The following is a 22,450-nucleotide window of genomic DNA, read 5'->3' as shown; positions in this document are numbered from 1 at the left end:
TTCTTGTCATTTAACCCTAGAGGGCCCATGGCTTGTGTTTTGATTATCCATGCAGCTTCTCTCTGCAGGAGAATGCGTTTTCTGTCCCCCCCTCTCATGGGGGTATAAACCACTTCTATACCTGCACATTTCATAATTTCACTGCTCCCTGCATGTTCATTATGTATATGCTCAATTAATCTAGTTGCTCCATTTCTGGTGATAATAGATTTTTGTGTTCCCTAAAATGTACATTTAGGCACCTGTGTGTCTTTCCAATGTAAAATCTCCCACATGGGCACAAAATCGCATACACAACATATTGGGTCTTGCAGTGTATAAATTGTTTAACTACATGTCCTACATGTCCCAGCTGCAGATACTTCTGTTAGGCCTCTTTCACACTTCAGTGTTTGGTCAGTGATTTCCATCAGTGATTTGTGAGCCAAAACCAGGTGCAACTCTAAACACAGAACAGGAGCAGATCTTTCCCTTCTACCTCATGTCTGTGGAGGCTCCACTTCTGGTTTTGGCTCACAAATCACTGATGGAAATCACTGACCAAACACTGAAGTGTGAAAGAGGCCTTAGTATACATGTGCGCACATAGAGCAGTGTCTACATGCGAAGTTTCCTCTGGGAGCACTCCTGCCCAGCCAGTTATCAACTGGACGGGGGAGGTTTCTCCTGACAACAGGGTCTCCTATAGTTTTACTTCTGCGAAAACTGACAATGGGAGGATTGTCTACCATGGCTGCCAGGGAGGGATCCCTCTGCAGCATCTGCCAGTTATTCAAGATCACTGTTTTGATAGTGGAAGCCATTGGTGAAAAGTCGAATGTAAACACCGCTCTACGCTCGCCATCATTATTTTGTTGTCTCCTCTTTTTCGTGTGGATGTCCCTACCCAGAACCTCTCTCTTGTGCAAGCACTTCAAATATGCGCTATCAATTATCTTCTCCGGGTAACCCCTCTGTGCAAATCGTCTCTTCATATCTCCACATCTTTCACAATTCTAGCAAGACGCATGAATTGGCCGTAAGGAATGGCGGTTTTTACGTGGGGTGGGTGGTAACTTTTATAATGTTATAGTGCATTCGTGGATGTACTTTTTCTGTAAATAGTGGGGTTTAGCTGACCATCTTTAACCCTCACCTTGACATCAAGAAAATCCAGTTCCTCCGCATGTTCATATTGTTAGCTTGATTCAAATATTCCACGAATGCACTAAACATATGCAGATCACCTGTCCAGACAATGAATATATCGTCGATATATCGAAGGAAAACCTTGATATATCGAATGAATGGATTCTGGACAGTGTAGATATACAGTAAAGACCAAAAGTTTGGACACACCTTCTAATTCAAAGAGTTTTCTTTATTTTCATGACTATGCAAATTGTTGATTCACACTGAAGGCATCAAAACTATGAATTAACACATGTAGAATTATATACATAATAAAAAAGTGTGAAACAACTGAAAATATGTCATATTCTAGGTTCTTCAAAGTAGCCACCTTTTGCTTTGATTACTGCTTTGCACACTCTTGGCATTCTCTTGATGAGCTTCAAGAGGTAGTCACCTGAAATGGTCTTCCATCAGTCTTGAAGGAGTTCCCAGAGATGCTTAGCACTAGTTGGCCCTTTTGCCTTCACTCTGCTGTCCAGCTCACCCCAAGCCATCTCGATTGGGTTCAGGTCCGGTGACTGTGGAGGCCAGATCATCTGGCACGGCACCCCATCACTCTCCTTCATGGTCAAATAGACCTTACACAGCCTGGAGGTGTGTTTGGGGTCATTATCCTGTTGAAAAATAAATGATGGTCCAACTAAACGCAAACCGGATGGAATAGCATGCCGCTGCAAGATGCTGTGGTAGCCATGCTGGTTCAGTATGCCTTCAATTTTGAATAAATCCACAACAGTGTAACCAGCAAAGCACCCCCACACTATCACACCTTCCTCCTCCATGCTTCACGGTGGGAACCAGGCATGTAAAGTCACGGTGGTTGGAATTAAAGATCTCAAATTTGTACTCATCAGACCAAAGCACAGATTTCCACTGGTCTAATGGCCATTCATTGTGTTCTTTAGCCCAAACAAGTCTCTTCTGCTTGTTGCCTGTCCTTAGCAGTGGTTTCCTAGCAGATATTCTACCATGAAGGCCTGATTCACACAGTCTCCTCTTAACAGTTGTTCTATAGATGTGTCTGCTGCTAGAACTCTGTATGGCATTGACCTGGTCTCTAATCTGAGCTGCTGTTAACCTGCGATTTCTGAGGCTGGTGACTCGGATGAACTTAGCCTCTGCAGCAGAGGTGACTCTTGGTCTTCCTTTCCTGGGGCGGTCCGCATGTGAGCCAGTTTCTTTGTAGCGCTTAATGGTTTTTGTGACTGCACTTCGGGACACTTTCAAAGTTTTCCCAATATTTTGGACTGACTGACCTTCATTTCTTAAAGTAATGATGGCCACTCATTTTCTTTACTTAGCTGCTTTTTTCTTGCCAGAATACAAATTCTAACAGTCTATTCAGTAGGACTATCAGCTGTGTATCCACCTGACTTCTCCACAACGCAACTGAGGGTCCCAACCCCATTTATAAGGCAAGAAATCCCACTTATTAAACCTGACAGTGCACACCTGTGAAGTGAAAACCATTTCAGGTGACTACCTCTTGAAGCTCATAAAGAGAATGCCAAGAGTGTGCAAAGCAGTAATCAAAGCAAAAGGTGGCTACTTTGAAGAACCTAGACTATGACATATTTTCAGTTGTTTCACACTTTTTTGTTATGTATATAATTCCAAATGTGTTTATTCATAGTTTTGATGCCTTCAGTGTGAATCTACAATTTTCATTGTCATGAAAATAAAGAAAACTCTTTGAATGAGAAGGTGTGTCCAAACTTTTGGTCTGTACTGTACCTCTCTTCAAAAATAGCTAAAAATAAATTAGCAAGGGTGCATGAGACAGGTGTCCCCATTGCTGTGCCTGACAATTGTTTGAACCATTCCTGATTAAAAATAAAAGCATTATCTGTTAATATGAATGAGAGGGATTATGTGCCGAAATCAACATATTCGTCACTTTTGCTAATTCCGCGCAGAATGTCCCTAATCGTCTCTATCCCCAGTTCCTGTGGAATCCTGGGGTATAAACTCTCCACATCTACCGCGGCTAAATAAAAGCCGTCCTGCCATTGTACATCCTTCAGAGCCTCCAAAAAAATCAGTGGTATCTTCCAAATAGGAAGGGACCCCCTTTAACACTGGGCGCAACATCCAATCCAAATATTGGGACAGGGGTTTGGTCAGAGAACCGTTCCCTGACAATATGGGGGGCTCAGGTGGGTTTATCAGCGATTTATGGATCTTGGGTACTATATACCACACAGGTTTGATAGGGAACTGGGGATAGAGCTTTTCGGCCATGCGCTTAGTTAGAAAACCTCTGTCAACATACTTCCACAATAATGTTTTAAGTTGCTGTTGATATTTGGAAGTGGGGTCAGAGGTGAGGGGGGCATAGGTATTGATATCTTTAAGTTGTTTATAAGCTTCTTGCATGTAACATGTCCCATGCATAACCAGGGCCGTCTTTACCAAGGGGCAAAAGGGGCAGCTGCCCTGGGCCCAGTTGCTCCTGGGGGGCCCAAGGCAGCTGCCTCTTGAGCCCTGCTAGCTACTGCCCCGGGTGTCAGGCTGTCGGCTACACAGGCATCATGATCGTACTGTGTTAATGATCTTAATTCTAGGACCTTAATGAGTTTTGCTCTAGGACCTTAATGACATCATTACCATGTGACCAGTAACTTAGCAATTACTGGTCACATGGCTATGAGGTCATCACAGGTCCTACTGAGTGTTGCAAAAGTTAACTGTGGAGCTTTTTTGTGTAAAGATTACATCAGAAAAAGGTGACAGGGGCTGTTATGTTAATATACTGTAAACTACTGTATAGTGGGGTGCTGTATACTGTGTGGTGGGATGTATACTGTGTGGTGGGCTGTATATTGTGTGGTGGGCTATATATTGTGTAATGGGCTTTATTTTGTGTGGTGGGCTGTATACTGTGGGGGGGGGGGGTGGCCTGTATACTGTGTGGGGGCCTGTATACTGTGTGGTGGGCTGTATACTGTGTGGTGGGCTATATACTGTGGGGGGCCTGTATAGTGTGGGGGGGCCTGTATAGTGGGGGGGGGGAGTGCTATACTGCTGTACTGTATAGTGTGGGGGGCTGTATACTGTGGGTGCGGTATAGTGTGGAGTGCTATACTGCTGTACTGTATAGTGTGGGGGGCTGTATTGTGTATAGTTTGGGGTGCTGTATACAGTGAGGTGTTGTATACCGTGAGGTGCTGTATACTGTGGGGTGCTATACTGCTCTACTATATACTGTGGGGTACTGTATAGTGTGGGGTGCTAAACTGCATACTGTGTGGTGCTGTATACTATAGGGTGCTATACTGCATACTGTGGGGTGCTGGGGTGCACTGTAACACTAGGGTGAGCCGAGCCCTGGTCTCCTTCTTGCAGAGCGGTGCCCACTTCCAGCTGCCCAGAGCACTGATCCTGAGCCGCTGGAGTCTTCAGAACTGGAAGTATTTACAGTCATTCTCTGTACTCTACCAGATATGTGGATTTTTGTGTGTGTGTTGTGGTGGAGGGTGTGATTGCCTGCTAAGGTGTGGGAAGGCGGGATCCAGGGGGCCCAAGTAAATTTTTGCCCAGGGTCCAATCAATATTAAAGACGGCCCTGTGCATAACTACCACATTGCCCCCCTTGTCGGCTGGTTTGACTATGATCTCTTTGCATTTCTCAAGCCAAGCCAGAGCCCTGTGCTCACCCACACTGAGATTAGACTGAGTCTGTGGGTATATCAGTGCTTTGGTTTCCTTCAAGACTTGCTTGAAAAAGAGATCCAGACTGCCTCCAGCCGACAAGGGGAGAGTAAACGTGGATTTAATTCCTTGTCTAAAGGGCTCTTATTTTTGCATATGTGTGTGCACATCAGGGTCCCCACTATTCTCCAGGTCTTACAGTGTGAGAACTAGCTGTCTATCCTGCTCTTCTACCCCATGTGACAAATGAAAGCCTAATGGACCTATGGGTGCAGATGGTGTTGTCTGGACATGTTCTGTAGTATACTTATACGTTTGGAAATGTTTATGCAGATTTAATTTCCTTATAGCTTTGAACATGTCTACTTCAAAATTCACTACATTAAATTCAGATACCAGTCCGTAATTAAGACCTTTGGACAATAATGAGAGGCAGTCACTGTCCAGAACAATGTCTGTGAGATTAACCACATTGTGACCTGGTGGAAGCTGATTTATCTCACCCACATCTAGTATCGTCTCCATGCCACGACTTAGCTGTTTTCATTTGATTGGTCTTAGCACACATGTTTTTTATACCACTTAATTGTAACCAGTGACGTGCATGAGATGCGGGTATTTCTAGCCCCCTCCTCCTTCACGTCACAGGAGGCTTTACAAAGCGCAACACAGCGCGAAACAGCTGTAGCCTGTTCATTCACCTGTGTCCTGTCTGCGTCCACGATGTGTATTTGAAAAATAAACTGCAAACAGCAACTTTGTGACCAGTGGTGAGTGCCGCGGTGCTTTTTTCTTCTGCTATCATCATAACTACTATATCACCGACAGAGCACCACCGTGAAGGTTCGGGATCCAAGTGTTTTATGTGCTCCAGTGACTGCATGGGTGCATGTAGCAGTGCCGGTTGCATTCTTTTCGCTCATTCCCTGTGATATATTTAGACTTTGCTAAAGCAATATGAGTGTCGAGATCACGATGGATACAAATATAGCATCACTGGATCCATGCGATGCAGCTATAAATGAAGGAAGAGTGGACGCAGAGATGTTCTTTACACAGTGTGATAATGAAAGCAGCAGACAAGTCATGAGTATCAAAGCCCTTGAATCAAAGGTCATTAATTTGGCAGAAAGGGAAATGCGCCTGTTCTGGACTGTTCACTCCCTGCAATCCTACGTGGCCCAGAATAGAGTCCCTAGAGGACTTCGGGTATACAAACAAGTGTCCCAGTTTAACGATGACCCGGTTTTTGTGGAACAATGGAAAACCATGCACCTGGAACACTCCTTTAACCTGATGCGACTAGTGTTGTCCTGCAATCAAAAGGAATATAACACAGTGATTTTGGAGTTAAAGCAAGTCATAAATGACTGGAGAATGAGACGCACGGAGAATCAATACAAAGAATTTATGAAAAAACTGGAAAAGCAGCTAATACCTATACAAGCTGCAATAAAGGAACGTAAGAAGGATAAGTTTTTACGGGATAAGAGTGACTTTGATAATAACCGCGTCTTTGACTGGAAACCTACTAAACAGCGATACAGTGACAGAGGCCGACGTAAGAGGAATAGGCGACCACGCGACTATTGGACCTCCGAGTCCGACTCAAGCACCTCTGAGGAATTTAACAGCGCTAGAACAAACCTATATGAAGAACAAGCGAGCCAAGAAGCAGCAACACAAAAAAACCCTTTAGGAGAGGTACACAAAGGGGGAGGACAAGACGCAAGACCATACAGGGGCGGATACAAGTGGAAGCAAGTGGCGTGGAGACGATACTAGATGTGGGTGAGATAAATCAGCTTCCACCAGGTCACAATGTGGTTAATCTCACAGACATTGTTCTGGACAGTGACTGCCTCTCATTATTGTCCAAAGGTCTTAATTACGGACTGGTATCTGAATTTAATGCAGTGAATTTTGAAGTAGACATGTTCAAAGCTATAAGGAAATTAAATCTGCATAAACATTTCCAAACGTATAAGTATACTACAGAACATGTCCAGACAACACCATCTGCACCCATAGGTCCATTAGGCTTTCATTTGGCACATGGGGTAGAAGAGCAGGATAGACAGCTAGTTCTCACACTGTAAGACCTGGAGAATAGTGGGGACCCTGATGTGCATACACATATGCAAAAATCAGAGCCCTTTAGACAAGGAATTAAATCCACGTTTACTCTCCCCTTGTCGGCTGGAGGTAGTCTGGATCTCTTTTTCAAGCAAGTCTTGAAGGAAACCAAAGCACTGATATACCCACAGACTCAGTCTAATCTCAGTGTGGGTGAGCACAGGGCTCTGGCTTGACTTGAGAAATGCAAAGAGATCATAGTCAAACCAGCCGACAAGGGGGGCAATGTGGTAGTTATGCATGGGACATGTTACATGCAAGAAGCTTATAAACAACTTAAAGATATCAATACCTATGCCCCCCTCACCTCTGACCCCACTTCCAAATATCAACAGCAACTTAAAACATTATTGTGGAAGTATGTTGACAGAGGTTTTCTAACTAAGCGCATGGCCGAAAAGCTCTATCCCCAGTTCCCTATCAAACCTGTGTGGTATATAGTACCCAAGATCCATAAATCGCTGATAAACCCACCTGAGCCCCCCATATTGTCAGGGAACGGTTCTATGACCAAACCCCTGTCCCAATATTTGGATTGGATGTTGCGCCCAGTGTTAAAGGGGGTCCCTTCCTATTTGGAAGATACCACAGATTTTTTGGAGGCTCTGAAGGATGTACAATGGCAGGACGGCTTTTATTTAGCTGCGGTAGATGTGGAGAGTCTATACACCAGGATTCCACAGGAACTGGGGATAGAGACGATTAGGGACTTTCTGCGCAGAATTAGCAAAAGTGACGAATATGTTGATTTCGTCACAGAATCCCTCTCATTCATATTGACACATAACGCTTTTATTTTTAATCAGGAATGGTTCAAACAATTGTCAGGCACAGCAATGGGGACACCTGCCTCATGCACCCTTGCTAATTTATTTTTAGCTATTTTTGAAGAGAGGTATATCTACACTGTCCAGAATCCATTCATTCGATATATCAAGGTTTTCCTTCGATATATCGACGATATATTCATTGTCTGGACAGGTGATCTGTATACGTTTAGTGCATTCGTGGAATATTTGAATCAAGCTAACAATATGAATATGCGGTTCACCAGCACAATCAGTGCGGAGGAACTGGATTTTCTTGATGTCAAAGTGAGGGTTAAAGATGGTCAGCTAAACCCCACTATTTACAGAAAAAGTACATCCACGAATGCACTATAACATTATAAAAGTTACCACCCACCCCACGTAAAAACCGCCATTCCTTACGGCCAATTCATGCGTCTTGCTAGAATTGTGAAAGATGACACTGAGTTTAAAGAGCAATGTGGAGACATGAAGAGACGATTTGCACAGAGGGGTTACCTGGAGAAGATAATAGATAGTGCATATTTGTAGTGCTTGCATAAGAGAGAGGTTCTGGTAGGGACAGCCACACGAAAAAGAGGAGACAACAAAATAATGATGGCGAGCGTAGAGCGGTGTTTACATTCGACTTTTCACCAATGGCTTCCACTACCAAAACAGTGATCTTGAACAACTGGCAGATGCTGCAGAGGGATCCCTCCCTGGCAGCCATGGTAGACAATCCTCCCATTGTCAGTTTTCGCAGAAGTAAAACTATAGGAGACGCTGTTGTCAGGAGAAACCTCCCCCGTCCAGGTGATAACTGGCTGGGCAGGAGTGCTCCCAGAGGAAACTTCGCATGTGGACACTGATCTATGTGCGCACATGTATACAAACAGAAGTATCTGCAGCTGGGACATGTAGGACATGTAGTTAAACAATTTATACACTGCAAGACCTAATATGTTGTGTATGCGATTTTGTGCCCATGTGGGAGATTTTACATTGGAAAGACACACAGGTGCCTATATACGTTTTAGGGAACACAAAAAATCTATTATCACCAGAAATGGAGCAACTAGATTAATTGAGCATATACATAATGAACATGCAGGGAACAGTGAAATTTTGAAATGTGCAGGTATAGAAGTGGTTCATACCCCCATGAGAGGGGGGGACAGAAAACGCATTCTCCTGCAGAGAGAAGCTGCATGGATAATCAAAACACAAGCCATGGGCCCTCTAGGGTTAAATGACAAGAATGACTTTTCATTTGATTGGTCTTAGCACACATGTTTTTTATACCACTTAATTGTAACCAGTGACGTGCATGAGATGCGGGTATTTCTAGCCCCCTCCTCCTTCACGTCACAGGAGGCTTGACAAAGCGCAACACAGCGCGAAACAGCTGTAGCCTGTTCATTCACCTGTGTCCTGTCTTCGTCCACGATGTGTATTTGAAAAATAAACTGCAAACAGCAACTTTGTGACCAGTGGTGAGTGCCGCGGTGCTTTTTTCTTCTGCTATCATAAATATTAGTTTGCTCCACCATCATGTCTATTAATTCATCAGAAAAAAAAGGTAGAAAAAATCAGCTTTCGTGAACCCTGCAGTGTTCACATGAATGCCTGTAGTGGCCGTAAAATCCGGCACCTGAGGTACAAAGTTAGTAGCAGAAGTCCAGCTGGGGTCATTTGTAGAAGCTGATGCACTGCTAACTCTACTGCGTCTGTGAGAGGGTTCGTCAACAGATGAATCAGAAGAAGAGCTATGCACAAGAAAAGATTCTTCTTCTCCACTATCAGAGTCAGACTCTGAGGCTAGTATGGCATAAGCCTCCTCGGCGCTGTACACCCATTGAGACATTTTGTAAAATCTATAATATATATACATATATATATATATATATATATATATATACACAGTACAGACCAAAAAGTTGGACACACCTTCTCATTCAAAGAGTTTTCTTTATTTTCATGACTATGAAAATTGTAGATTCACACTGAAGGCATAAAAACGATGAATTAACACATGTGGAATTATATACATAACAAAAAAGTGTGAAACAACTGAAAATATGTCATATGCTAGGTTCTTCAAAGTAGCCACCTTTTGCTTTGATTACTGTTTTGCACACTCTTGGCATTCTCTTGATGAGCTTCCAAGAGGTAGTCACCTGAAATGGTTTTCACTTCACAGGTGTACCCTGTCAGGTTTAATAAGTGGGATTTCTTGCCTTATAAATGAGGTTGTGACCATCAGTTGTGTTGTGGAGAAGTCAGGTGGATACACAGCTGATAGTCCTACTGAATAGATTGTTAGAATTTGTAATATGGCAAGAAAAAAGCAGCTAAGTAAAGAAAAACGAGTGGCCATCATTACTTTAAGAAATGAAGGTTAGTCAGTCCGAAAAATTGGGAAAACGTTGAAAGTGTCCCCAAGTGCAGTCACAAATACCATCAAGCGCTACAAAGAAACTGGCTCACATGCGGACCGCCCCAGGAAAGGAAGACCAAGAGTCACCTCTGCTGTGGAGGATAAGTTCATCCGAGTCACCAGCCTCAGAAATCGCAGGTTAACAGCAGCTCAGATTAGAGACTAGGTCAAAGCCACACAGAGTTCTAGCAGCAGACACATCTCTAGAACAACTGTTAAGAGGAGACTGTGTGAATGAGGTCTTCATGGTAGAATATCTGCTAGGAAACCACTGCTAAGGACAGGCAACAAGCAGAAGAGACTTGTTTGGGCTAAAGAACACAAGGAATGGACATTAGACCAGTGGAAATCTGTGCTTTGGTCCAGTGGCATACCAAGGGGGGGGGGGGCGGGGGGGAGCGGCCCTCCCCGGGTGCCACTCACAAGGGAGATTGCCATGACAGAGTCACCCCTCCATCCACTGCTGCACCGCGACGCGACTCCGCCAGGCGCCGGCTTCTGTGGAAGGATTATTGCGGCGGCGCGCAACATGACGTCACGCCGCTGACGCCGCGCCGCCTTCACCGAAGCGGAAGGATCCCTTACCAGCGGTCTGATGGAGCCTGAGGCATCATCAAAATGTGAGTAAATAATTGTGTAATTAAGGGGTGTGTGTGTGCGTAATTAAGTGGGGGTTTGTAATTAGGGGGGGGGTGTAATTAAGGGATGTGTGTGTGTGTAATTAAGGGAGGGGTAAGGTGGGGAGGGAGGGGGTGTAATTAAGGGGAGGGGTGTGTAATTAAGGGGGGGGGTGTAATTAAGGGAGGGGGTGTAATTAAGGTAGGGAGGGAGGGGGTGTAATTAAGGGAGGGGGTGTAATTAAGGGGAGAAGAGAGGGGGTGTAATTAAGGGTGTGTGTGTGTAATTAAGGGGGGTGTAATTAAGGTGGGGAGGGAGGGGGTGTAATTAAGGGGGGGGTGTAATTAAGGGGGGGTGTAATTAAGGGAGGGGGTGTAATTAAGGGGGGGGCAAACAAAAGGTTCGCCCCAGGTGCCAAATGCTCTAGGTACGCCCCTGCTTTGGTCTAATGAGTCCAAATTTGAGATCTTTGGTTCCAACTACCGTGAAGTCCATCCAAGGTGAACGGATGGACTCTACATGCCTGGTTCCCACCGTGAAGCATGGAGGAGGAGGTGTGATGGTATGCTTTGTTGGTGACACTGTTGGGGATTTATTCAAAATTGAAGGCATACTGAACCAGCATGGCTACCCCAGCATCTTGCAGCATATTTTATTTTTATTCCGAAAAAAATAGAAAAATGCTCCAAAAGCAGTGGAGCTTTATGTCACTGGTAACAGAAATTTGTCAATGCTGGGAGAAGATGATGTGTGGTGGTGATCTGCGGCCAAGACCACTGCTGATCGGTCCCTGGCCGTCAAGGGGGAGCTGTTCGGTCCCTGACACAGTAAGGTAATTTGCGCTTCATGTGCGCAATCTCGGCAGGGGAGCATTTAAATGAACACAGTGCATGTACGGCGTTCTGCGTTCTGGCACAGTTTTGCCCGCCGTACATGCACAACGTTCTGCGCTAAGGGGTTAAAACTTGATTCCAAAGTTTGCTTCGGTACTAAATACAATCAAATAGAAACAGTCGGCACTCCTCTTCCAGGATCGTGGTGCTCGCGTCCAGGGTAAGAGAACCCACTTTCAATGTAGAACAAAAGACCGGCACTACACTTCTTGTATCAATCACAGCTTTATTCAAGCATGGAGGAGAAGCAGCGCAGATACGACACCGTGTCGTATCTGCGCTGCTTCTCCTCCATGCTTGAATAAAGCTGTGATTGATACAAGAAGTGAAGTGCCGGTCTTTTGTTCGGCTTTGGTACTGAGGTACCGGACCCGACTTTGGATACCTGTTTTAAAATAGTTTTCAAGTTTAATAATCAAATGCCAAAGTTATTCAATAAAGTCTCACAAAACTTCAGTAATAACTAATCTTTCCTCGCTGGAGCCCATACATTTTAATGCTGTATGGAGACAGATCTTTGTACAGCATTAAAATGAAGTTTAGAGCGAATCGACTTCGGATCTAGGATTCAAAGCTTGCTTCGCTCATCCCTATTTATTTTTATAACTAATTTACAATTAACTAAATGTCAGTATGCATCCCTGTACACCAAGAATAATCAATGCAAATATGTATCACTCAAAGAAAATTTACATTTATTATTCTGCACATTTAGATTTTTTATATGACATTAAATTAATAAACTCTGAAAGAGCTCCCGTATAAAAACAATTAAGCAGAAAATATCACACTAGTAAGGAAATTCTACATCTTGATTTTGCCTATTGAGCAATTCTAGTTTTGTGATTAATACACTGCCAGCAGCAAGCAATAGCTGGAAGTATAACAAAATTAAAATACATTGCATTGTGACAAGGTGGAAAATATGCCTGTAGAGTAGAATAACCTATAAAATAATACTAAATCAAAGGGCACCCTCAAGGTTTCATTTGTTCATTTGAAAATGGTAATTAAGTCTTAGTGCTGCTTTAGGTAAAATGGAAAAATGACCTTAAAGTCCAACAATTAAGGACTGTATTATGTGCCACAGGGAATAATAAATGTGAAGAATGTTTAAATTGTAAACAATGTTCTTCCTGATAAATTATTTTCCCATTTTCATCTACTACCCATGACGTCTTTTGTTTAGTGTTTCAGCTACAGTCACCAAGCAGTGCTTACATAGTACATTCTACCGTTAAATTTGTCACACAGACAGAACTAAATAAAATGAATATATGGCAGAGTCTGTGAGGTCCTCACCTTAGCAGTGGACACTGGAAACCACAATATTTAATATATGTGTACACAGATTTGGGGCTCTGACTGCAATAGCAATACTTAAAATATCTCCTGTACTTTTTACAAACTTTGCATATATTATTAATACAAGTGAATATAAGGTTTTCTATTATATTGTACTACAGAAAATGCAGATTTCTCCAATTAATATTCACTTCTATTCCCCATGCATCCTGAAATGATCACTCCCCCATAATTCACTGCTAAAATCCATTTTAAGAAATGAGACAGACTATGAACTCATTGAGGAATCAGGTTACATGCTGTCCATAAAAGTATATGGAGAAGGGAGGAGGAAGAGTCAGCTGCTGGGGAGACAGTTGCACAGAGATTCTCCTGCTGCTTCTAGTAGGTTTTCTAATTATCCCAATGCCTGATTCACAGCTACACTGCTCAGTACTGCTATATAATGGACTCCAAGTAGTTGCAGCTTGTATGGGTGTGCTATGGAGAGATAGGAGAGCAAAATCACCTTTTCGCTATGCAAGTAGTGTATAGAAGACATCATAGCAGCAATGCTCCTCTACACACATTAGCTCTAGGGAAACTGACAGAAGGGGAAACCCATGAAAAAAGCCATATAAAATGTATATAATGATCAAATATTGTGTTATTCTTCATGTATACACAGGAAGGCTTATTCTGAAAAGTCACTAGATTCTCAGACATGCTTTAACCCCTTAAGGACACAGCCCTATTTCACCTTAAGGACCAGGCCATTTTTTGCAAATCTGACCAGAGTCACTTTAAGTGCTGATAACTTTAAAACGCTTTGACTTATCCAGGCCATTCTGAGATTGTTTTTTCGTCACATATTGTACTTCATGACACTGGTAAAATGAAGTCAAAAAAATTATTTTTTTTGCACCAAAAAATACCAAATTTAACAAAAATTTGGAAAAATTAGCAAATTTCAAAGTTCCAGTTTTTCTACTTCTGTAATACATAGTAATACCCCCAAAAATTTGGATGACTTTACATTCCCCATATGTCTACTTCATGTTTGAATTATTTTGGGAATGATATTTTATTTTTTGGGGATGTTATAAGGCTTAGAAGTTTAGAAGCAAATCTTGAAATTTTTCAGAAATTTACAAAAACTCAATTTTTAGGGACCAGTTCAGGTCTCAAGTCACTTTGCGAGGCTTACATAATAGAAACCACCCAAAAATGACCCCATCTAAGAAACTACACCCCTCAAGGTATTCAAAACTGATTTTGAATACGTTGTTAACCCTTTAGGTGTTGCACAAGAGTTATTGGCAAATGGGGAGGAAATTTGAGAATTTTATTTTTTTGTCTAATTTTTCATTTTAACCCATTTTTTCCACTAACAAAGCAAGGGTTAACAGCCAAACAAGACGGTATCTTTATTGCCCTGACTCTGCCGTTTACAGAAACACCCAATATGTGGCCGTAAACTACTGTACGGCCACACAGCGGGGCGTAGAGTGAAAGGTGCGCCGTTTGGTTTTTGGAAGGCTGATTTTTATGGACTGGTTTATTTACACCATGTCCCATTTGAAGCCCCCTGATGCACCCCTAGAGTAGAAACTCCATAAAAGTGACCCCATCTAAGAAACTACACCCCTCAAGGTATTCAAAACTGATTTTACATACGTCGTTAACCCTTTAGGTGTTGCACAAGAGTTATTGGCAAATGGCGATGAAATTTGAGAATTTCATTTTTTTGCCTAATTTTCCATTTTAACCCATTTTTTCCACTAACAAAGCAAGGGTTAACAGCCAAACAAGACTGTATCTTTATTGCCCTGACTCTGCTGTTTACAGAAACACCCCATATGTGGCCGTAAACTACTGTACGGCCACACAGCGGGGCGTAGAGGGAAAGGTGCGCCGTTTGTTTTTTGGAGGGCTGATTTTTATGGACCGGTTTTTTGACACCAAGTCCCATTTGAAGCCCCCCTGATGCACCCCCAGATTATAAACTCCATAAAAGTGACCCCATCTAAGAAACTACACCCATCAAGGTATTCAAAACGGATTTTACAAACTTTGTTAACCCTTTAGGTGTTGCACAAGATTTAATGGAAAATAGAGATACAATTTCAAAATTTCACTTTTTTGGCAGATTTTCCATTTTAATTTTTTTTTTCCAGTTACAAAGCAAGGGTTATCAGCCAAACAAAACTCATTATTTATGGCCCTGATTCTGTAGTTTACAGAAACACCCCATATGTGGTCGTAAACCGCTGTACGGGCACACGGCAGGGCGCAGAAGGAAAGGAATGCCATACGGTTTTTGGAAGGCAGGTTTTGCTGGACTGTTTTTTTTTACACCATGTCCCATTTGAAGCCCCCCTGATGCACCCCTAGAGTAGAAACTCCAAAAAAGTGACCCCATTTTAGAAACTACGGGATAGGGTGGCAGTATTGTTGGTACTAGTTTAGGGTACATATGATTTTTGGTTGCTCTATATTACACTTTTTGTGCGGCAAGGTAACAAGAAATAGCTTTTTTGGCAGCGTTTTTTATTTTTTTATTTACAACATTCATCTGACAGGTTAGATCATGTGGTAATTTTATAGAGCAGGTTGTCACGGACGCGGCGATACCTAATATGTATACAATTTTTTTTATTTATGTACGTTTTACACAATGATTTCATTTTTAAAACAAAAAAAATGTTTTAGTGTCTCCATAGTCTAAGAGCCATTGTTTTTTCAGTTTTTGGGTGATTATCTTAAGTAGGGTCTCATTTTTTGCGGGATGAGATGACGGTTTGATTGGCACTATTTTGGGGTGCATATGACTTTTTGATCGCTTGCTATTACACTTTTTGTGACGTAAGATGACAAAAAATTGCTTTTTTTACACCGTTTTTATTTTTATTTTTTTACGGTGGTCACCTGAGGGGTTAGGTCATGTGATATTTTTATAGAGCCGGTCGATACGGACGCGGCGATACCTAATATGTATACTTTTTTATATTTATGTAAGTTTTACACAATGATTTCATTTTTGAAACAAAAAAAATGATGTTTTAGTGTTTCCATAGTCTAAGAGCCATAGTTTTTTCAGTTTTTGGGCGATTATCTTAAGTAGGGTCTCATTTTTTGCGGGATGAGATGACGGTTTGATTGTTACAATTTTGGCGTACATGCGACTTTTTTGATCACTTTTATTACCTTTTTTTGGGAAGTAAGGTGGACAAAATTTCAATTTCATCATAGTTTTTTATTTTTTATTTTTATGGCGTTCACCGTTCGGGTAAAGTAACATGACCGTTTTATAGATCAGGTCGTTACGGACGCGGCGATACCAAACATGTGTAGGGAATTTTATTTTTTTAATTTTTAATCAGTGATAAATGTGTTTTTTGATTTTTACCTTTTTTTCACTTTTTTTTTGACCCAGACCCACTTGGTTCTTGAAGATCCAGTGGGTCTGATGTCTGTATAATACAGTACAGTACAATATATATTGCACTGTACTATATTTTACTTACACTGAACAGATCTATGCTTTCAGCACAGATCTGTTCAGCACCATGGACAGCAGGACGCCTGAGAGGCGTCCTGTTGCCATGGGAACCTTCCCCGTCTGCTCAGTTATGGTCAGAACTGCGCAGACGGGGAAGGGTAAGGACGGGGCTCTGGGGGGGCTGTCTGGGGGCTCTCTCCCTCTCCATTGAGGGGCTGCAAAGGCACAGCAGCCCCCCGATCGGAGAGGGAGGGAGCTCCCTCTTACTGTTAACTTTTTCCATACAGCGGTCCGTACGGACCGCTGTATGGAAAGGGTTAAACGGCTGACATCGCATCACCGATGTCAGCCGTTTATACCAGGGTGCCAGCAATGTGCTGGCACCCTGGTATACCCACTGTACACCAACGATTACGCAATAGGAGGCGGGCGGGGGATCGCGATCCCGCCTGCCGCACCGCCCGCCTCCCGCACCGCCCCCACCGCCCGCAACACCCCCCCTGCACCTCCCACCGGGCTAAAATCATTCAGAGGTGCAGGGGGGGTAATAAATATATATTTTCGCCACACTAAAGTTTCTGATCGCCGCGGTCAGGGACCGCAGCGATCAGAAACTGCAGAAAGCGCAACAAACCGCAGGTCTGAATTGACCTGCGGTTTGTTGCGATCGCGGACATGGGGGGGTCACGGGACCCCCCCGCGCATTTAGCCGAGGTGCCTGCTCAATGATTTGAGCAGGCACCTTGTTCCGATCACAGCCGGCCGCACGGCAGTGATCGGAACAACACATGACGTACCGGTACGTCATGTGTCCTTAAGGACTCGGGAAACATGCCGTACCGATACGTCATGTGTCCTTAAGGGGTTAACTAAATAAAATTAGTCCACACAGTTTTTTTACAACGTCCACCACCTAATCATATTATTAGGTATAGCAGTACTAAAAGTCAAAGAACTGTAATTATTTTGCTATTTACACATTTTGTTCTTATATACATGTTCCTGTCTGGTTTTGGATATGGTAATGTTGAAAGTTCTACTAATATATTTCTCGCTATAACCACACGCAAACAATCTATTTCTAATGATGGATGTCTCTCTGAGAAAAATGTCCTCCTTACTAAAACTGTGTCTTGCCCCAATAAATTCACCCACTGGCAAATTCCTCACTACATGCCTAGGATGACAGCTAGTGGCATGTTGCAAGGAATTGCCAGTGATTGACTTCTTATATAGGGAACATGATATCTGGCCCAAGACACTATCCCCCATTAGGCACACAACCAAAAAAGGAATCAATGTGTCATAACTAGGGTTGAGCGAACCCAAACTGTAAGATTCGGGTTCCTACCGAACTTTAGGACCCTGGACCCGAACCCCAAAATTTCAGTAAAAGTTTGGGTTTGGGTTCGGTGTTCGGCACTTTCTTGGCACTTTTCGAAAGGCTGCAGAGCAGGCAATCAACAAGCGGTTAACTGTCTGACCTTAGAAGCCATCACAGCCATGCCTACTAATGGCATGGCTGTGATTGGCCAGAGCAGCATGTGACCCAGGCTCTATATAATGTTGAGTCACATAGCGCTGCACGTCACTCTGCTGTTACAAGTGTAGGGATGCTGCTGGACTTGTGATTTCAGGGAGAGAATAGGAGAGAATCTAACTCAGCGATCTTCATAGAAATAGTTGTGTGGGTGCAGGGCACAATCAGTTTACCCTGCCCTGAGCCCAGTGACCCCCCAAAAAATCTGAGCTTTTGGGACATTGCAAATCACCATTTTTTGGCAATCTACAACATCTGACTTATTCAGTGTGCAATTTAATTTAGAAATACACCCACCATTTTCTGTGGTTTTAAAAACACACTTTTTTGCCAAAAAAATGCATTTTCCTGATCTGCAAGTGTTAAATTCAAGTTTAATATATACAGCTTTCATTTTCTGTTAACCAAGAAAAACAATTTTTTGGCAATCTACAACATCTGGATTATTCAGTGTGCAATTTAAGTTAGAAATACACCCATCATTTTCTGGGGTTTTAAAAACACATTTTTTTTGCCAAAAAACTGTATTTTCCTGATCTGCAAGTGTTAAACTCAAGTTTAATATATACAGCTTGCATATTCTGTTACCAAAAAAAAAAAAAAAAATTATTGGGCAATCTACAACACCGAATTAGTCAGTGTGCAATTTAAGCTAGAAATACACTCATCATTTTCTGGGGTTTTAAAAACACACTTTTTTGCCAAAAACAATATTTTCCTGATCTGCAAGTGATAAATTCAAGTTTAATAAATACGGCTTTCATATTCTGTTGCCAAAAAATAAATACAGTTTTTTGGCAATCTACAACACCTGGATTAGTCAGTGTGCAATTTAAGCTAAAAATACACACATAATTTTCTGGGCTTTTAAAAACAAACTTTTTTGCCAAAAAAAAGTATTTTTCTGATCTGCAAGTGTTAAATTCAAGTTTAATATATACAGCTTTCATATTCTGTTACCCAAAAATAAAAAATAAAAAACTTTTTGGGCAATCTACAACATCTGGATTAGTCAGTGTGCAATTTAAGCTAGAAATGCACCCATCATTTTCTGGGGTTTTAAAAACACACCTTTTTTGCCCAAAAAAACAGTATTTTTTCTGATCTGCAAGTGTTAAACTCAAGTTTAATATATACAGCTTCCATATTCTGCTACCAAAAAAACACTTTTTTGACAATCCACAACATCTGAGTTAGTCAGTGTGCAATTTAAGCTAGAAATACACCTATCATTTTCTGGGGTTTTAAAAACACACTTTAAAAACAAAAAAACACTATTTTCAGGCCTTGCAGAGTCAGCACATGTGAAATTACAGGCTTATATACTGCTGTCAAATTCAGTTGTTAAACAAACACTCTTTTGGGGGAAAAATAAAATTGTTGGCAGCCTTTGATGCAGATGTCATTGTGAGATACACCCTTAATACATTTGGGTTAGATTCAGAGATTTGAAATACCGCCATTTGGTGCACCAATATTGAATTCAGGCCTACACTGGTTCAGGCCATGTGAGATACACCCTCTACATACAGGGGTTTGATTCAGGCATTTGAAATACAGCCATTTTGGGCAAAAAAATCTTTAATTGAGGCCTAGTCTGGTTCAGGCCGTGTGAGATACACCCTTTACATACTGTCGTTCTATTCTACTATTAATTAAACACCCATTTAGGGGAAGATCCTAAATTTGAAAAAAGTATGAGGAGAGCGTCAAATAAGGGAAGTGGCCCAGGTCGTTGTGCTGCTGGTGGAGCTCCTGTTGCAGGGAGAGGACGTGGTCGATCTGTGCCAGCTACACGCACAAGTGAAACCCCTTCCTCAGGTGCGAGTAGTCGACAAAACCTGCAGCGGTATTTGGTCGGGCATAATGCTGTTCTACAAATGGTGAGGCCTGAACAAGTACAGGCGATAGTAGATTGGGTTGCTGACAGTGGATCCAGTTCCTTCACATTGTCTCCCACCCAGTCTCCTGCTGAAAAACCACATTTGGCAACTGCATCCGATGTCCATCAGTCTTTCACCTCACTCCCTTGCAAATCAGCCAAACAGTCTGAGCCCAAAGTAATGCAGCAGTCTCTTCTGCTTTTTAAAGACTCTGTTAGCAGGGTTTCACAGGGCCATCCACCTAGCCCTGCCCCAGAAGTGGAAGAGATTGAGTGCACTGATGCCCAACCACTTATCTTTTAAGATGAGTACATGGGAGAACCATCGCAACCCCACATGGAATCAAGGTCATGCGAGTGACCTATATAGTTCGTAGGAAGAGGCGGTGGTCGCACAGAGCCATCTGCACAGCAGAAGAGGAGCAGGGTGCAAAAGCGGAGCGGCCGTCCTCTAGACAGTACGCCTCCTACTGCCCACCACAGAAAGGGACCGAGCACACCAAAGCTAGCTTTAAGGAGTTCCCTGGCGTGGCAGTTCTTCAGACAATGTGCTGACGACAAGGCACAAGTGGTTTGCACGCTGTGCAATCAGAGCCTGAAGCGAGGCATAAATGTTCTCAAACTGAGCACAACCTGCATGACCAGGCATTTAAGTGCAAAACCTCTGGCTCCTCCTGCTTCCTCTTCTGCTGCAGTCTCAGCCTCTTCATCTACCTCTGGAGTGACAGTGCCACCTGCCACCCCGCAAACAGAGGATCTGCCAGCAACACCAACACCTGGGTCACCAAGCATCTCCACAATGTCCCACTGAAGCATTCAGCTCTCCATCTCCCAAATGCTGAAGAAGAAGAGGAAGTACCCCCCTACCCACCCTCGATCCCTAGCCCTGAATGCCAGCATTTCTAAATTACTGGCCTTTGAAATGTTGTCATTACATCTGGTGGAGACGAATAGTTTTAAAGGTCTTATGGCGGTGGCTGTACCACAGTACGTCGTGCCCAGCGCCACTACTTTTCAAGGTGAGCCATCCCTTTTCTGCACAACCAAGTATGGGACAAAATCAGGTGTGCACTGCACAACACCATCTGTGGCAAGGTGCACCTGACTACGGATTAGTTGATCAGTAAGCACGGTCAGGGCAGTTATATTTCCATAACAGCACACTGGCTAAATGCAGTGGCGGCTGGGTCTGAGGCGGATAGCAGTTTGGTGCATGTCCTTCCACCACTGAGGATTGCAGGGCGCTTCAGTTTGCCTCCTGTTGCTTCCTCGTCCTACTCTGCTTCCTTATCCTCTACCAGCTCCTCATCCGGTCAGTGTAACACCTTTACCACCAACTTCAGCACAGCCAGGGGTAAACGACAGCAGGCAGTTTTAAAACTTATCTGTTTGGGGGATAAACCCCACACCGTGCAGGAGCTGTGGACGGGCATTGAACAACAGACCGATGAGTGGTTTGTGCCAGTCAGCCTCAAGCCCGGCCTGGTGGTATGCAATAATGGGCAAAATCTCGTAGCAGCTCTGGGACTAGCCGGTTTGACGCACATTCCTTGCCTGGCGCATGTGCTGAATTTGGTGGTGCAGAGATTCCTTAAAAGTTACCCTGATCTATCAAAGCTACTGCATAAAGTGAGGACTGTTTGTGCACGCTTTCGGCGCTCTCACCCTGCTCGCCTGTCAGCGCTGCAGCATAACTTCGGCCTTCCTGCTCACCGCCTCATATGCAACGTGCTCACAAGCTGGCCAGACTGTGTGAGCAGCAGCAGGCGATAGTGAAGTTTCAGCTGCAGCACGCACGGGTGAGTTGCTCTGCGGAACAGCAGCACTTCACCACCAATGACTGGGCCTCCATGTGAGACCTGTGTTCCTTGTTGCGCTGCTTCGAGCACTTCACCAACATGGCCAGTGCCGATAACGCCATTCTCAGCGTTACTATCCCATTTCTATGCTCCTGGCGATGATGGAAGAGGATGTGGCACAGAAGGAGGAGGAGGACGAAGAGGGATCATTTTGTTGGGGTTTCCGGAACAGTCTTTCCCAAGTGGCTCCGAGGGTGGGTTCCTGCACCCACAAACCCAAGGTACACAATTGTCCAGCCAGGGCACAGTTCTGGAGGATGAGAAGGTGGAGGATGAGAGGGAGGAGATGGAGGAGGAGGAACCATGTTCACAGCAGGGTGGCACCCAGACCAGCTCATGGCCATCACTGGTGCATGGATGAGGGGATACAGAGGACACAGACGATACACCTCCCACAGAGGACAGCTTTTTGTTGCCTCTGGACAGCCTGGCACACATGAGCGATTACATGCTGCAGTGCCTCTGCAATGACTGCCGAGTTGCCCACATTCTAACTTGTGCTGATTACTTGGTGGCCTCGCTGCTGGATCCCCATTACAAGGACAACGTACCATCCTTAATTCCCTCACTGGAGCTTGATCGTAAGATGCGCAAGTACAAGCATACGCTGGTAGACGCGTTGCTAGTGGCATTCCCACCTGACAGCGGGGGCACAGTTGAAGCACAAGGCGAAGACAGAGGAAG

The 22,450-nt window shown here is 43.5% G+C and overlaps 1 protein-coding gene across 1 annotated transcript in view; it reads right to left on the bottom strand.

Moving 5' to 3' along the window:
• The window catches only part of TENM2 (teneurin transmembrane protein 2), a 3,034,822-nt gene that overhangs the window by 1,858,435 nt on the left and 1,153,937 nt on the right, over positions 1-22,450 (bottom strand). The gene's annotated exons all lie outside the window — the stretch shown is intronic.

The sequence above is a fragment of the Bufo gargarizans genome, chromosome 2 (assembly GCF_014858855.1).
Source record: "Bufo gargarizans isolate SCDJY-AF-19 chromosome 2, ASM1485885v1, whole genome shotgun sequence".
NCBI classification, from domain to species: domain Eukaryota; kingdom Metazoa; phylum Chordata; class Amphibia; order Anura; family Bufonidae; genus Bufo; species Bufo gargarizans.
Note: the sequence above shows the minus strand (reverse complement) of the source record. Positions and strands in the feature narration are given on the sequence as shown.